Genomic DNA, 16,530 nt, shown 5'->3' with positions numbered 1-16,530 from the left:
TTGCAGCCCTATCTACATTTAGTGTATCACCATCAAGCAACTCTCCCACGCTTTATTGTGTACATACGTTTGTAAACGTGTCAACTGATCTAATTAAGAAAACAATCACTCTAATGTGAAACACTATTTTCACCCCTTTTAGGAGATTTATTTGTTTTGGGGGGTTGAACGTTAACCCAATGACTCAATGATATAGTAGACAATCACATTAAGTGAGAAATTGTCTCGCTGTTGCCGTAACCAAACAAGATTACTCTAAGGTTGAGTAAATTGAATGATTCAAACATATTTGTCACATATTAAAAACACATCATATATTAAGCAATCATAAAAAAAAATCAAATATTAATTATAAATTATAAATCTAGACAGAAACTTCCTAGTCCCTTTCATTCTTTCAAGGTGAAGTCATCGTTTTGATTAAGTCAACTATATAGATCACCAATATCCTCTGCTTGATTATTAAGATACCCATTAAAGTACATAGTTTATTCCTCGTAATTCTTTGTTTAAAGTATTTGATTTGATTAAATTACTCCCTTAATTCTCTCTTTATTAAAATCTTTAAAAAAAATGGTACACCCGTGGTATTGACTTTTATCAATGATACACCTGTGTTTTTATTATTCATCAACGGTACACCTGTCGTTTGGACTTTTCTCACTAATACACCTATTCCGTTTGAAAAGTTAAAAAACCATTAAAAATTTTAATTTTTTTTTTAAATCTAAATTATTCTAAAATCTTTAAAAAAAATAAAAAATAACCCAGCCTCCCTCCCCACCCCATTGCCACCCCCTCCTCCCCGTCACCATCGGTCCCCCTCCCCCCCAGCCAGCGGCCGACGCCTAGAGGGTCGCCCGGCGCCGGCCACCCCACCTACGCCCCCCTTTCCCCCATTAAGGCAGCCTACCACCCTCCATTTTCCCCTTTTCGTTTCCCGACCCCAATCCCAAAACCACCCCTAACCACCGTTCTCCCGTCGAAAACGCCCCCTTCCTCTCCCCCCCTCCCCCGGAAACCTCCCCTCACCTTTCCCCCTCCCTTAATTGACCCCCTATGGGTCCTAACCCTAAACCACCACCTTATTGAAACCCTAAAACCGCCGGCAAATTAAGGGAGGGTTAGGGCGTTAGAGTCCTTAAGGGGTCGATAAGGGGGGGTTTCCAGGGGAGGTGAAGAGGAGGGGGGCGGTTTCGAGGGGAGGACGACGTTTAGGGGTGGTTTTGGGATGGGGTTCGGGAAACAAAAAGGGGGAAAAAGAGGGTGGTGGGTTGCCTTGGTGGGGGAAAGGGGGGTGTGGGTGGGGTTGTCGGCTCTGGGCGCTGGCCGCCGGCTGGGTGGGGAGGAGGGACTGGTGGCGACGGGGAGCAGGGGTGGGGGACAGGTGGCAGTAGGGTGGGGAGAGGGTGGCTGGTTTTTTTTTTTTTTTTTTTTAAGTTTTTATAATAATTTTTTATTAATCTTAAATTATTATAAAAGCTTTTCCCTTAAAAAAAAAAATTTAACACTTTTTTAACGGAATTAACGGAAGAGGTGTATGAGTGAGACAAAGTCGAAACCACAGGTGCATCTCTGATAATTATTAAAAACACGAGTGTATCATTGATAAAAGTCAAAACTACGGGTGTACTATTGATAATTTCCCTTAAAAAAATTACTTGGGTTGTTGAACACTAATCATAATTTCGTAATAAAGCTGACAAATTAGCCCCAATTAAAAAGCATAACCATGAAATTAATGAATTATGAACAAGAATTCCGACCGTTACAGACAATTTAATAATTAAAAAAAAATTTAAAAATCAATAAATTAACGCAACAAAATTTCAACACCCTAGAAAATTAATCATCAAATCAGTAAAATTATGACTTTATATACATGAAAATCAAGTTTATATATCCATAAAATATACGAAGTACTATATTTTTTTATTCATAATATCCCTAAAACAAATCAAATAATCCCAAAATCAAGATCTAAGAACACAAACTCAACAAAATTAAAAAATAGAATCAAAGATCATAGCTGCATTTAGTCCTCTCAAATTGCCCAGATTTACCTTCAATAGGAACCTTCAAATCACACTTAATCTTGGGCTTCCAAGTACCAGTTTTAAACAACCCAAGTTTAAATCTAACCCTTAAATGCATCTTCAATTGAATTTCATAAACCCCTTCATTACTCTGTTTATCATAATCAGATTTATCACCACTTCCAAGAACAACAATATGCTGCCCCTTAAAATTCAAGGGTCCAAAATCAGTAGTATTCTTATGACCCTGGTAAAAAACTGGACCATTAACAGTGCTGAATCTTTGTCCTGCGTAAATAGCATTGGCTTCGATTGTGTCGTAGTAAACACCGATTCGACGATTTGGGTTTCGAACACTGAAATTGACGGCAAGATTGTAATTGAGATTGTTGTCGTTGTTGGTGAAGTTGAAGGTGGTTAGTTTGGCGTCTGAGGCGTGGAATTTGACTTCGTGAGGACGGACAATGAGCCAGAAGAGAAGGATTAGGATTCCGACGACGACGAGGATGGTGCAGAGGATGGACCAGATGCAACTCATGACGCAACCGCAGAGGCAGTCGAAGAGACAGCAGCAGCCCCCGCAGCTTCGGCCGCCTCGCTTACCTGGTCGATTGTAGGAGCGAGGCGGGGGTGGGATTGAGGGGCCATAGTATGCCCCATTAAGTTCGGGTTGTTTTTGGTACGACATTGTTTATTAGCACGGGTACGCTCTAGTATTGGTATTGAAATCGAAATTATTGATGTGTTATTTTTTTGGGGGTGTTGATGGGAATAAAATGAATTGGAATTGGGTGGAGTTGTGATGAGAGGGGGTGTGTGTATTTATAGGGGAATTTGAGGGAGTGGAATGGGTGGACGTTGAGCCGTCAAATAGAGAATAGATAGGTTTTGAAATTATAAAGGGGAAAGTGAAGAAAATTGGAAGTGTTTAGGTTACACGGTTAACAAATACGAGTAACGGAGGCGTGATTAAATTTATAATGGTTTTACGCGTTGTTGTCGTTTTAGTTTTGCAGGACCGTTATGGGTCGGCCCACTTCCTTCATGGAAAGAATTTTTTTTTTTTTTTTTTTTTTTTTTTTTTTTTTTTTTTTTTGTAAAATAAAAAAAAGTTATCTCAATTTGATAGGTATGGCTTATAAAGTTAATCTGCTTTAAGCTTGATAAAATTTACAGAATGAGATGTAAAAAGTTGACCCTATCTAAAATCCATTGTGATTGATAATAAAATCTCAAATATAATTACATTAATTGTTTTTTTTATAATTATTATTAAATAATAAGGATCTAACTAGATCTCAATCTTAAGGGATGTTAAAAAAAAAATCCTTACTCTAATTACCTTCACTTGGTAAGATTATTACCTTAGATTTAAAAATTTTGAAACAAAAATCATATCAAGTGAGTCAATACTTTATTAGTCAGTGTTATTTTTGTAGGATATATTCTTTAGAAATAAATATAGCCAATGTATGGAAAATAAATAAACTCGATTTCAGAATCTCTGGAACCTAGAAGGAAGCTCTCGGAATAAACTTGCGTGGACCTGGTTCACAATAATACTATTGTGGACTTAAGATTCATTCGCGTGCAACAAACTGAATATTAATTAGGATAATGATATATGTAGCCCTTAGGGCTATGTATTAATGTTAATCTTTCCTCAATCTTTCCTTTTTGAACTTATTAGAGCTATGTTTATCATTTTCCTTTTAATTAACATAGTAATATTAATGTTAACATGATAACTTTTATAAAAATTTACCCTGATTTTAATATAGTGACCTTTATTATTCACATTGACTGGTATATTAAAAATATAATTAAAAAATAATAATTTCTTACATGACGTTTAATTTATAATAACAAAGACTTAACTATAAATATTATTAAAACTCAAAGCTATAACATGTTGACAACCTGTGTCATTTGATTTAGGATGAAATTTATGACATGGCGTCACGTGGATAATGACATGACGACACATGTAAATACTTGAGACATACTGAAACTCTTACCCCCTTGAAATTTCCAAGTTTTATTACCACCATTATTGTCCTATCAAGCATTTTATTACACCTCTTGAAATTATTTTACATTGATTTTCCATAAATAAAATTTCTTTATACTCTATTCTATTTGTTGTTTTTATTCCAAAATGAATGTCATATTATTACTTAATTAACATTTAGTGAGTTATAATTTTTCATTAACTTGGATTCCAACAATTTTTAAGCATTTTATGTAAATCCCAACTTAATTGTAAAACATACAAATAAACTAATGCATCTCTCTTTCTACCTATATATTTTAAACTTTATTTTATTATTTAACTTAAGTAATATTTTTAAAATGTCATTATTTAACTTAAGTAATATTTTCAAAATGTCATTTTGTATTTATACAAAATTCGAGGCATCGCCCGAGCCACAAACTAGTTTTAACATAATAACCTTTATTTTATTTTAGCACAATGACACTTTTTTTCTAATAATAAAACGACCATAGTGTCTCTATATTAGTATTCCACAATAAATTAATGTGAATCAGGTATATTTAAAAATCTGTATTCTTACCCTCAATATTTTATGATATTCTTATATATCTAATGTTGGGCCCCGTTCACTTCACCTTATTTTTGCTGAACTAAAATTATTTTTATAGAACTAAATTAATTTTGTTGAACTGAAATTATTTTTGCTAAACTGAAATTATTTTTACTGAATCTCTATTATATTTCTTCTTTACATTTATTGATTTTTACTGAACTGAAATTATTTTTACTGAACTGAACTTATTTTTACTGAACTGAAATTATTTTTACTAAATATTTTTTTTAAGGTGACGTGAACATGGCCTTAGTTAATGAAATTAACAAACTACAACGTCATAAATTTGAACTCCCTCCGTTTTTTTTATTTGCATCACTTTCCTTTTTCGGGTGTTTTTTTTACATGCATCGCTTCTATATTGGGTAACTTTATACTATATTTTATTATTTCTTTCTCTTACTTTAAACCTCACTCAACTTATTTTATCATTTCTCTCTCTTCCATGATCCCCTCTAAAATAATAAAAATATCTATCCTCTCTCACATAATTTCTCTTTATGGTCACCATCTTACTTTTATTATAATAATTTATTCACCCACTCACAATATTATATTACTCTCCTAAAATTTTGTGCAATCCAAAGTGATGCAAATAATAATAATAAAAAAAAAAACGGAGGGAGTAATACAATTTTTTTTCCTCAAGTCTAAACAATTGATAATCTATAGTGCCTTTCTATTTTTGGAGCATAATGAATTTCTATATATGAACATCAATTGTTCATAATGATTGATGACTCAAGCAATAAGGACTAGTTAGTCAGAAGGGTGATGAATGCGATTTTGTTGTTTTTCCATTGTATACACACTTTCCTTAATAATCATCTGTTAATTAAGTAAACGGTGCATCCAATTACATGAATGCTTTCTAGATGAGTTCATGTGGAGTTAATTTGGTAGATATGCCTCTTGAAATTATTCCTTTTATGTTACGAGTTTACATGGAACTACTCAACCTAATCATGGAATTGCAACACAAATTCACACGGTTGCTTATTATATGCTTAGTGATGTTGAAATTTCCTTCAATGTGAAGAATAATATATTATATTTAGTGATTTACTACTAGTATATGATATGATATTTCCAAGTATCTTCTACTATTCTACCACGACTTAGCCTTGGCTGCCATTCAATTCAATACATTGGCTTGGCTTTAAGTCAAATAATCAATATAATTTGTGTTTATTATTTAAGTATAAAGTTCATACTTAGTTGACTAAATAATCTGAATTGGAGTTCTCTACCAAGGGCATGATATAATAAGCCTTAATACAGAAGAAATTTTAAGCAAAACTTATAGAGCAATAGATGAAAAAATCAATTATGTTTCCTTGATATGGAGTATTTATGAGATGTATTGCTTAATAGAATTTGATCTGAAGTCTAAACAGTTGATAATTAACGTTCAGGTCATGTTGGACTGGAGTATCCGTTAGTTGGGCCAAGTTGCACTATCACATCTACTACATAATAATTTTGGTGTGCTAACCTTAAGACATTGGTTAAGCAATATTTTTCAATTTGGTGTAGATGAGCCACAAGAGCAATACAAATCAATTTATTTTTAGTAAATACTCCACACATTAGTCTATATAACTCCATATATGCTCACCTCATTCAAGTAAATATAAGAATAGAAGTAAATATAAGAAAATCACATATTATAACCATCAAATTCAGATATACAAGTAAAACTATTCCGATTACGACCTTCAACAAGGCTTTTTTGAACAAAGTCCTAGAAGCCTACAACTACTACAGTACTACACGTTGAATTTTACAGCTTATAAGAGTGGTTAATTAAACCTTCCTGTTTGCTCAATCTGCATGTTTATAGTCTGTGGGCCTTATGGGCTCTTGTGATATGGGCAGGTCCACTAATTGGATATAAACATTATAATATTGGGCTCTTTGGTTATGGGTTGCCCACTAATTGGATATATAGATTTATAATATTGGTCTTTTTATTTATGGCTGGCCCACTAATGGCTGGCCCACTAATTAAATATAAACATTTACAATATTGGGCTCTTTGGTTATGGCTGGCCCGCGTATTTGATCAACTGATCCCCAATTTCTTACTAGACTATTTATAATAAAAATTATATATATATATATATATATATATATAGGACAAAAGCAAAGAAAAACTAGCACGCTTGTGCAGATCATAATTGAGCCGAAACCATTCTTTGTAACAAAGACAGAGAGTGTAACATAGCACGCCTAGTCTACTTTTCAGGCAACCTTCATAATCCAACACAATAAGCTGTATTAAATACTATTTTGTCTTGCCCCTTAATATTTATGTCGCCACAATATACAAATTATACTTGTATTTATTATATGCACGGTGTACCCAGAGTTAGATGTATTCAATTAACATTCGTATTAATGAGTTAGTTTATAATTTTTACTCCTAATCTACTCCGATTATTATTTTTATTTGTAAAAAAGAAGGTAATGATAAAAAAAATTATTGAGTAATGTTTACGAGTACTGAGTATCAAATCACCAGAAAGAAAAAAATATATTGTACTCAGTGCCTCAGTGGTCAGTACTCCGTATCTTTTTATTTTCAGTATCATCAGATTACAAAAAAAAAAAAAAAAAAAAAAATGAATAATGTCATTGTCTTATTTACAACCTAAACTTAAATGTTGGTGTACCAGAAATTGACGCATTTACCATCAATGTCTCACATAAAAACATAGCTAGCTTCCAACAACAAAACATCCAAATCATACATTTTTGTTTTTCTAACCCCTTCTACATTGAAGACTTGAAGTCAATTAATATATCTTCAACTACTTTTCTATGTCAAAGATTCACTAGCCACTAGCTACACATATATTTCTATTACTTAGAACTATGTAATTTCTTACGGAGTAAATGAAATAAAATCTCATCCCACTTAGTATACTAGTAAATAGCACTCCGTATGGAGTAGTACTGTTAAGCCCTAATATTGTACTTAGCATTGTATTTAGTTAATGGGCCAATTTATAAGGCCTAATCTCTTCTCTTAGGTTGTATAAATATATATTGTGCATGAGCTAATACAACACAGAAATACATTCTCTCTATTTTGACATGGTATCAATGATACGGTTTTTAACTTTGACCGCAATTTTATATTTATATACTCCGTAGTATATTTAATTTCCTGTAAAAGGAAATGTGGATATGTAAATAATTGTTAAAAATTTCAATGTATTGTGTATTGTTTTACAATATTTTTGTCGACAGATAAAGGCATTAATAGTTAAAATTGGCTTAATAAGCAAAATAAATTAAGCTGATGCTATTTTAAAATGGGCATTTAGAATTTAGATCTAACTATCTATTTACCATCAAATGAGAAAATTCTTCAATTAAACCTTATTTAATTTGTAAGATGCTATCAATAAGCTAATTTAACTAATTAGAGTTTACATTGTGGCACCTGAATCAAATAGTACGAGTAATATTTATCGAGGCTTCGCGGTATAATTCACAAGCCTCGTGCACATCACACACGTCTCGACTCGTACGGCACGTATGGGTGGATATGCAGGTATAGACATAGTACTAACTGCTAAGTTACAAATATCAAATATGACAATCTTTTGAGTAATAATTGAGTTTTCAGGGGTACTACTGATTTAGTGAACTACTCGTACTCAGTCTATGAACAATCTCATGTTGGATTGAAATATTGAATTGAAGGTTGATCGAGAAATTAAAATAATTAAAAATTGTAAAAACGAACAAGGAAAGCATAGAAATTCTTGTTTTCCAACACTTTCTTTGGTAATTACGAGAAATAAAAGCATACCTAAATCGTACAACTAATACTTTACTATACAATCTCCAACTAATACCCAACTAGATAATCAATTTTCCCTACAAAATTAATTTAAGGCACGATAGGTTACAGGTTCAAATCTCAAACTCCCGATCACTATTACACGCGGTGTTAGTGATAAACTATCTAAACTCCTCCCTCGTCGGAGAAGGCGAGGGAGTAAAGTAAGGCGGAGAAGTACAAGGGGTCAGGAAATCCGGTTCTACATCGAAATCATCATCTTCACCCACCATAATAATTACCTCCGGCGCATCACCAGCAACAGGAAGCTGAAAATTACCAAAATGTTGACTCAAACTGATTCCAAATTTCCCATTATTATCTCCTAAAACAGAAGCAAGTTCAGTTTCAACTTCTTCTCGCTCTTCTTCCTTGATGGTAAAGAGAACCCTCGAAGGAGCGCCGTAAATGCCGTCTAACTTGAATAGTTCAGCGTGTGAAGTGGAGGTTGGTAAAGACGTTGATGTGGGTACGCAAGCGGGCTCGATGCGGCTAGTGTTGCGACGAGCTTGTTGACGGCGACGCCAAATGAGGTAGATGAGCTCGGCTAAGAGGGAGAGAAAAAGGATGGAAAAGACTGAAGTGAGTATGATGCCAAGCTTGCTAAAGCCACTCATGGTTTTGGTTTGGTTGGTTGTGTATGTGTTTTTTTTTTTTTGGGTTTTGGGGTTTGGAGGTTTCTTTTTAGAAGTGTGAAAGGGGGTAATTGATTGAGTATGCAACGGTAAAGTGGGTTTTCCACTCTTTTGGAGTACAGATATCATTATTATTACCATCATTATTGGAAAAGAAAGGAAAGGAAAAGAAAAGAAAAGAAATTAAAGAAAGAAAAGTAAAAAAGTTACATTGTCATTATCTTAATAAGGCCCTAACTTATTATCAAGATTAATGTACTAAACTAAATTTATATAATTAAATAATAAATAAAAGATAAGTGTATGTAATTATTGCATGTGATAATTAACTTGTCTACTACTTTTCGCACGAATTGATCTTATAATTCGTTATAAAGTGAAAGTGTGGTAGATTGTTAGTCTTTATTTTGGAGTCATTCGAGGTTGAAACATGATGAATCAATATTATAAACATTTTACTTCACCCGTTTCATAAAAATTGCAACACTTTAACTAAAAATTTCTCACATTTTTAGTCAAAATATTGCAATATTTTTTCTTTATTTTTTTGAAGCAAAGAAAGCCAAAATTAGAGTGAGATTAGGGTCGAAGGACATAGACTCGTTATATAAGGAACTAAAGTTGTCTTTTGTATTGGTTTAGTAATTCAGTTTGTTTAGTTATTATCCAAATATGTTACTACCTCCATTAATTATTATATGCAATTTTGAAATTTTTTATATCTCACAAATATTATTCCAAAGTTGCACATAATTAACGAAAGTAGTATTCCATGATGTGTAAAATAAATAAAAGAAATATTATGATTTTGTGAGAGTTCCGTACACAAAATTTACCATCTATTATCTTGCGCTTTTAATTTTATAAGAAGTAAAAAAAGATTGACCAAAAAGAGAGATGCAACTATGCAAGGTCTGTGGGCGTGAAAGGTGCATAATAGAGTTTAGAGACACACGGGGGTAATTATTGACACCCTTCAATTGAGGATTATAGTTCATCATCATCTTTCTTAGGTAAAATGTTCCCCAAATTGAGGGCTTTCTTTATCTCTCGCTTCTTATCGATCCACCACTACTTGATCTCATATACCATTTCTTATTTTTAGTTTCTTATAGACTTTATTACCATTAAAGGAATTCTCTTATTCTAACTTTTTGACCATGTTGTTGGGCCTAAAGCATCCACTTTATTAGGTCGTATGCACCCCTTAACTCCACATTGAATTGGTATGATGATGTCAATAAGTTTATTGTATACCCCGGTCCATCTAGAATAACTGGATCATATGCGATTGTTCAGATTTTTTTACAAAATATTCAAAATTATAGGCGTGGTGCAGTGTTCAATTTTTTTTTCTTTTTTTTTTAACTAAATATTCAAATTTTGAAATTGTTCAGATTTTTTTACTAAATGTTCAAAAGTATAGGTGTGGTACATTGCGATTATTCAGATATTTTTACTAAATGTTCAAAATTTACGATGTTCGGATTTTTTTACTAAATGTTCAAAATTGGAATTTGTTCATATTTTTTTTACTAATTGTTCAAAAGTAAAGCGTGGTACATTGCGATTGTTCAAATATTTTACAAAATGTTCAAAATGTACGATGTTCGGATTTTTTTCATTAAATGTTCGAAATTTGCAATTGCTAATTTATTTACTAAATGTTCAAAAGTATAGGCGTGGTACATTGTGATTGTTCAGATATTTTTACTAAATGTTCAAATTGCGACGTTCGTATTTTTATACTAAGTGTTCAAAATTTGCAATTGTTCAAATTTTTTACTAAATGTTCAAAAGTATAGGCGTGGTATTCAACAAATTGAACATACAAATTAATGAGAACAATCAAAACAATCAGGTAATCGATCATAATAGAGTACGAATTGAAATCGATCAAATTAACTTCAACAAATTCAATTGATATTAGAACAATAATTTTATCCACAAATTCATCTCAAAATAAAAAACTGCACACAAATTAATGAGAACAATAAAAATAATCAGGTAATCAATCATAATTGATTACGAATTGAAATCGATCATAATCGATTAAGAATTGAAATCGAACAAATTACCTTCTACAAATTCAATTATTGATATTAAAAAAATGATTTCATCCACAAATTCATCTCAAAATCAAAAAATAAATTAATATTGATCACATGAATTCATAATAACTAACCTGGATTGATATTTTCGAGAATTCCAACTAGTTCCATCACATTAAATGCAAAAAATTAATGAAAAAAATGAATGGGGAAAATAAAAAAATCAAAGAACAGAGGAGAGAGAAAATAAGAATTTGAAAAAAAAAAAGAATGAAGTAACATCAAGAAAGAAATAAAAAGAGATTAGATTAAAAAAAAAAAGGAAACATAAAAATTAACCAAAAAAAAAAAGAGAGAGAGAGAGAAGTAAAGATGGCGGGAAGAAGAGAAGATAATGGAGCTGCATTTCATTCATATAAGGCTGTGTTTTAGTAGGGGTCTAGCTATTTTAGATTGACTAGGGTCCATAGAAGAATTTGTATGATGATGTCTACTATGGGGCTAAGCTACACAGATTTGTTTTTTGGCATTTTCTCAAAAAACCTCATACTAATGAAGGGCCTGTTCACTTCAAGTTAATTTCAGTTCAGTTCAGCTCTAATCAGTCAGTTCAGTTCGGCTCCAATCAGTTCAGTTCAGTTCAGCCCCTAATTTCCTTCTCTCATAAAATATTCATTTCAGTTTTATTCAGTTCAGTTCAACTCCAATCCATTCAGTTCAGCTCATTTCAGTAAATATGAACAGGTTCGAAGTGTGCTATTACTTATAAGGACTTCCTATTCTTCCTTACGGGACTTGGATGCCTACCCCAACACATGCTCTTATCGTTAATTGGTGGTATATAATGTACGTGGACTTAGCAAACTCGACATTAAATAACTACATAAACTTCGTGTTCTTGTTTATTGTTGATTTTGTTAAACTTTTATACATTCATTCATAACATGCTCCATATCTGGCCGCGCGCCCCACCTCATACTCGCTTGCGCACTCCATATTTACACCCATTCACCTAATCCCAACCTTAGCTTGAATCAACCACTATATCCTAAAGCACAATTTGAGTCTTAGATATCTTAATTTCAAAGTGGTAGAAATTAAAAAAAATAAATAAATAAAAAATAAAAAATTAATATTATAAAGTATTTATCGGACTAATCTGATAAGCCTCACATACTATGAGTGTTTATATAGGAGGAAAACTTTCATCTTCCTTTCTTTCCTAGATTTGAAGGAATTACCAACCATGCTCGGTTGAGCTTTGGCTTTACCTTGCATATATAAACTCTGTCGATTCAAAGGTATATATGCGCATGGGTGATTCAAAATAACCGACTTGAAGATCATTCATACAATTATCTCTTTCAAATTTATTTTTTTCAACTTTAACCTCGAAAAGAAGGTTTACGATCCCACGACAATACAACTCCTCCTGTAGTTGATAATAAAAAAAATGGCTATGTGAGATTTTCAAAAGATTCACTTAGTTAATATTTTCAAAGTATTATATTAGCAATTGACAAACATAAAATGTAAAATGTTAGGAGTAAACAAAGTAATAAAGTATGACCCGTCAAAAAAAAAAAAAAAGTAATGAAGTACGAGGGAAGACGTGTGGATTGTGGAAGTACATAATTACATAACTAGTTTAAAGTCTGTGCTATGCGCGGGTTTTACAATAATATTTCATCAAGTGTTTATTAAAAACTATACAAAATGAAATCATTCTAACTGAAAAAAAACATAAATATAAAAGTATAATAAACATTGTCATATACCATAAGATTAATCTTAATATCTAAATTTATTGTACAATTAATGTGAAATGGAAGGAGATAACAAAATAATAATACTTTTGGATAATATTCTAAGTAGTATTTTATATTATTACGTATAGTAGCATTTTTTATTCTTTAGCACTATATTTTATAATTTTATTTAAATTATACTCCCTCTGTCCCCGATTGATAATCACTTTTGCCATTTTTGGGCACCCAAAATGTTAGTCACATTTGCTTTTTTCAAGGACCATTAATATTATTTTTTTACCAAAATTCTCTAACATTTGCAAAAATATTTGTGCAAATTTAACTTTCCCATGTATTTTAATTACTTTCTCTCTCTACTTTTTTGCATACCTAATGTAAATTTACTTTTTCAATATACTTTCTTTAATACTCCTTAATTCCCGTGATTTTTCTTCAAAAGTGACTATCAATCGGGGACGGAGGGAGTAATTGTTTGACCTCATAATCTGAATATAAGGCTAAAACTTCTCCCTAAGATATAGTAACCAACTTCTTTCAATAAATAAATAAATAAAAAATTAAAAAAAAGTAACAAACTTCTTTCAATAAAATAAAAATAAAAATAAAAATTAAAAAAACAATTTTGTAAGGGAAAATTTTGTATTTTGTACTTAGGGAATAACTACGGAGATTATTTTAGTATATTGGTAGATACTAGGCTCATTGAGGAAGAGTTAGGTACCTAAGCTTGTAAGCTACTTGGACCGCTATATTGGGCTGGTTTAGGCCCCAATTAACAAACATTAAACGATAGAAGTTTTAGCATACTTCTAATACATTGGGCAACAAATTTTCTTATCAAACTCACCCAAGTCTCTTTCACTAACATGATTAATTGGTCTAGAACAACGACCATGCAATCGCCATCTACAGTTTAAGATCAATAGATTCCTACTTCTTTACGCTTTCTATGTTACATTCTTTATCTTTTTGTCCTTTTGACCAGCTTTTGAAGACATGCATAGAAAATTAAATTGTTACAAATCCTTTCATAAGATCAATGTAACCTCGATTTATTTAATTTAAAAAATGTACTAAACAGTGTATTTTAACAGAAATAGTGGTTATTTTCCTCTTCTTCATCTACGTGTATTAGACAATATACACGTGAATAACAATAAGGTTTCAACATTTTACACAACTTTATTTCATATGTGTCCTTCGAATTCATCTCTATCTTGAAATGTAATTAATAGATAATATATAGGTTAATATGTTCTTATTAATATTCTGTAAAGATATATTTTGTGTAATTTAAGACTCTCATAATTAGGGTTGTAAATACCTATATTTATATTGAAGGAACTAGCTTATATAGTCTCGTGGGTACCAAATTTTATACAAAAAACTTGTATTTCAATATAGTTTTCTTATAAATTTTTACTCTTTATAAAAAGTACGAAGTATAACAAAGGTTATTTTTTTTTGAATAAATAGTATATATATAATAATAAAGTAGGAAAGAAAATATTATAATCAATTAAAAAATTTCCTAAGTTAATTTGACAAAAAGTACGTAAAAATGACGGAAAATTATTTAACCACGTTTTGACACATGTCATTTTTTATTCGCCTTTAGTGTATATATATATATATATATATATATATATATATATATATATATATATATATATATATATATATATATATATATATATATATATATATATATATATATATATATATATATAGTTGGTAAGGAGAAGGGCCCTACCGGGTCGAAACCTTTCACAGGTCCTCCTGACCCGAGTTAACGGGTTAGGTACTTTGGAAGTGGGGGGCAAGGGTAAGGGAATCCCCACCCCAAATTACCTCTAGTAGGGATTGAAGCCCCAACCTTAAAGTTGGAAGGTACAACCCTTTCCACTAGACCAAAGTTAGCTTGGTTTTAGTATATAGTTATTGATGAGAAGCCTCCATAAAGGAGAATTACACTCTACATGGTATTAGAGTCCAGTTAAAGTTTTTTTCTTTTCACAAACCCTAAACCGATCCTACAGGTCTAGCCTAGCCGTGACCTAGTTCCCTTCCTCCACATCCATCCAAATATCCATTTGATAAATAATCAATAACTATCCTCTTTAGATGGGATAGCCTATTGATCTGAGGTAAATCATCATCAATTTGGCTAATGAAAGTGCCCATTTTAAAAGAAACTCACTACCATGCTCAAGACTCCAATACAATATAAATTTCAATATAGGTGAATTGGGCGTAGTCTATCCAACGAAAAAGATGAGAGTTGCTCTGTTTACAAGCCTATAATAAAAGGTTTCATCCATAACTAACTGCTGGTTAGAAGAAATATACTTCGTGTTTTTTATTAATATTATAAATCAGTTATTTTCTCCTCTAGTTTTCAATATGAAATAACTTGCATGTTGATAACAAAGGGTTTCAACGTATTCAATTCCTTATTGTATCCTAATTTAATTAAATTAACCAATTGTTTCGTGAAATGTGATGATATTTTGAGCATCATATGCAATTACACATGACTAGCTAGTGATTTTGGACCAGAAAAAAAAAAAAAAAAAAAAAAAAAAAAAAAAAAAAAACGCGTTCATCCATAAATCTAAAAGGAGAACTTGTATATCACTTGGTTTTGGGAGTCATTGCATCTAGCTCTTATCTTTACCAAAATTTTACATTTATCTCAATTTTCTCCAAGCATGATTCCTTTATTTTTGATGCCAAAAAAGAGGCCAATCACAATCTATTTTGTGTAGCTGTTCATCCTCTTTTCTTAAAGTCCGTAAAAGATCAAATTAAAGTTGGTTACTATGTGGAAATGTAGTCTTCAGTACACTATTTTTGCTTCCTTTAGTTATTCAAACAGTGTTTCTTTATTTTTTTTATTTCTGGGACTAATATACATGTTATGGGTTTCTGTAACTTGATCTTCAAATATGCTGTTTTTGAAATAAAACATGCATGGTTCTTTGTGCCGCGAAATGTAACTCTCAATTTCCACTAGTTAAAAAAAAAAAGTGCGCGTCGAGAATGTAGGTCTTGTTATTCTCGAAAGTGTAGTAGAATTTTGGCCCTTACCGTCAATCCCAAGTAAGGGTTTTCATATCATTAGGTAAATTATTACTATGTATTATTTTTTTTTTTCTTTTTGAAGAAGAAATTAGGTTAATTATTTTATTTTATCATTTGTTAGGAGATCGACTTAGAACAGCTTTAGTTTCATCGCATTATCTCATCATTATGTTTTGTATAAGTTTTTAATTATATGGTACTGACTATGGTAATCGATTATATTTGGATGACACATATAGTGACAAATAATTTTAGTTCGGAAATTATTAGTTTTCCAAATCACATGTAAAAATTTTAGGAAAAATTGCCCGTAATAATCCCACCTTTTGGCCGTCCGCCCAAAATAATCCCACCTTTGGATTATTTTTAAATAATCCGACCTTTAATAACAATCTTCTTTAAATGGTCCCAGGTGACTTGTAACCGGTTGAGTAGGTATTTTTTTTTTTTAGAGTTTAATTTACACTTGTCATCACTTGATTGGTTTAAATTA

The 16,530-nt window shown here is 31.5% G+C and overlaps 1 pseudogene; it reads right to left on the bottom strand.

Moving 5' to 3' along the window:
• Positions 1–1,861: 1,861 nt before the first annotated feature.
• LOC145572602 (NDR1/HIN1-like protein 3 pseudogene) lies at positions 1,862–2,836 on the bottom strand (annotated as a pseudogene).
• Positions 2,837–16,530: the final 13,694 nt, after the last annotated feature.

The sequence above is a fragment of the Chenopodium album genome, chromosome 12, assembly GCF_948465745.1.
Source record: "Chenopodium album chromosome 12, dcCheAlbu1.1, whole genome shotgun sequence".
Taxonomy (NCBI): Eukaryota; Viridiplantae; Streptophyta; class Magnoliopsida; order Caryophyllales; family Amaranthaceae; genus Chenopodium; species Chenopodium album.
This window is presented reverse-complemented; position numbering and strand designations above follow the sequence as displayed.